We start from the raw sequence: 2,387 nt of genomic DNA, 5'->3' as shown, positions 1-2,387 counted from the left end.
TTAAAAATATAAATTAATTTCAGAAATTGTTCAGAAAATCTCAGAAAAATCCCAAAAGTTCTATTTATTATTTTGGGCATAAATGAACATATACAATTAAATTAAAATCCATTTAATTTAATTAATCGTGCTACACAAGGTTAACGCAAAATATAAAAATTTTAGAAAAATAAAATTTAATTAACCTAACCTCACCTACAAGATCTAAATTATCAGAACAATGCATACATATATTCACATATTTAATTCTATAATTTTGTAAAGAATAAATATGCTCCTCCAATCTGAATAATAATTTAATTTAATAAAATAAAATTATAATTTCGATAATCAAGGTGATAAGTTTATGAGTTCTAAGAGGAGAAGTAGAGAGGAACTCGCCTTTTCTTTTCCAAATCCGGTCTCCTCTTACGTTCTTTGATCCGGCCTCCTCTTCGTTAGCCCTTCTTCTTCTCTCTCTAATTCTCTTATTTTTCTAACGTGGAAAAACTCCTAACCCTAAAGTCTTATGTGTCTATTTATATACATACAAAAACTAAATCCTTTTCCCATTAGGATTATCATATAAAATAAATAATATTTATCTTTTAAATAATATATATACATACATATATTTTACTATAAACATATATATATTACCTTCCATATATAACCATTAGTTAAATAAATTATATATACCTATATATATCAATATATAATTATATTGACATATATACCCCTCCACATGATTTAATAATGAATTAATATACACATGTAATTATATAGGTATAATTATGCAAAGATAATTATTAAATATCCTCACAACCACGGGCCTTTACCAATTAATCCAACAAGGCTTCCTTCAAGCCCAATACCACATCCGTTGGTCCAACTTCCTTTAATCCCAATACAAATAACTTAAATACCTAAAATAATGAAATTAAATTTAATAGCTACCAATAATTAACAATAAAGGTACACCAATATAAAATCACGCAAATCAAATAAACACTTCACTAACTAGCATTCCAAAAATCAAACACCGTATAAATTTAACAAATAAAATTACAAAATATATAATTTAATTAAAACAATACAATTTACCTACGCACTTAATTAAATAAAACAAATCACAACTATCAAGCACCTAATTAAATAAAACAAATCACTTAAAAATAATAATAATAATATAATATAAATTAATTTAATTAATAAATCCTTTTTACAATATCGGGGTATTACATTCTTCCCCCCTAATAAAATGAATTTCGTCCTCGGAATTCACGAATCCTTGAAATGAAATTTTGATTATTTGTCCCAAACTTTCATTTTCCCTTATTCCACTGTTTGCCATGTAAGATATTTAATATGTAAATATCTATAATAAAATGCTCACAATTGTGTAAATTACTTAAACACTTAGTGGTGTAATATACTAACAGTCAATGATTTGTATATATATGTATAAATATATATCACCATCATAAGTCAAAACCATCCAGATACTAATGAACATGATGCACTTATATCTACTAAGTCATTTCTACATCTCCCTTGAAATAAAAAAAAACATACCTCAATTCTTCTGAGGTACCCATGCATTGCAAGGTGTGGCATTGTACACCATACCCTGATGCAACTGCTGTATAGGCTGTCCCTGTGGTGGCGATGATGCTGGTAAGGCCGAAAATGTCTGAGCCTGCACACGTGGAATCTGTGGAATAGGTAATGGTTGTCACTGTCCCTGTTGCCCATGCTGTTTCTGAGCCAACCCAGGACACCGTTTGGCTGAATGCCCATAATCTCCACACTTATAGCAATGACCCCTAAATATACTTGACTGCCCCTCCTGGTGATTACCCTGTAGCTGTCCCTGTCCAGTCTGAGGTGCTCCAGTCTGCTGAGTGGAAACTCCCTCTCTCTGAACTTCTGAATTACCCTTGTGCTTCTTCCAAGGCTGTTGGCCCTGGAATCTGCCCTTGTCATTCTGTCGGTTCCCATTATCATTCACTTTCGCAGCTGGCTGATTAGCAAAATCTTTGCCACCTCGCTTCTCAGCCCTAGTCTGTCTGAAATCCTCATTCAGCTGATAAAGCTGCGTCCACCACTTGAGCATAAGTAGTGTAGGTTGGACTACCAGTAATAGCTCTCTTGATAGACCACATTAGTCCCTTGACAAAACTGTTGCGCTTCTTCTCCTCTGTATCCACCTCCTCCGGTGCAAAGAGAGATAAGCGTGTGAACTGCTGTTCATACTCCGCCACTGTCATGTTCCCTTGCTGCAGATTAAGAAATTCAGTCTTCATGGCTGCCCTAACTGCATAAGGGAAATACTTTTCTTCAAAGCGTGCACTGAACTCATCATAAGTCAATGCCATCCTCTCCTCTATGGTGGTAACTGACTCCCA

This window comes from Cornus florida, unplaced genomic scaffold (assembly GCF_030987335.1).
Source record: "Cornus florida cultivar Cherokee Brave unplaced genomic scaffold, ASM3098733v1 CherokeeBrave_3.0.0_Hap2_Chr09, whole genome shotgun sequence".
NCBI classification, from domain to species: Eukaryota; Viridiplantae; Streptophyta; class Magnoliopsida; order Cornales; family Cornaceae; genus Cornus; species Cornus florida.
Note: the sequence above shows the minus strand (reverse complement) of the source record.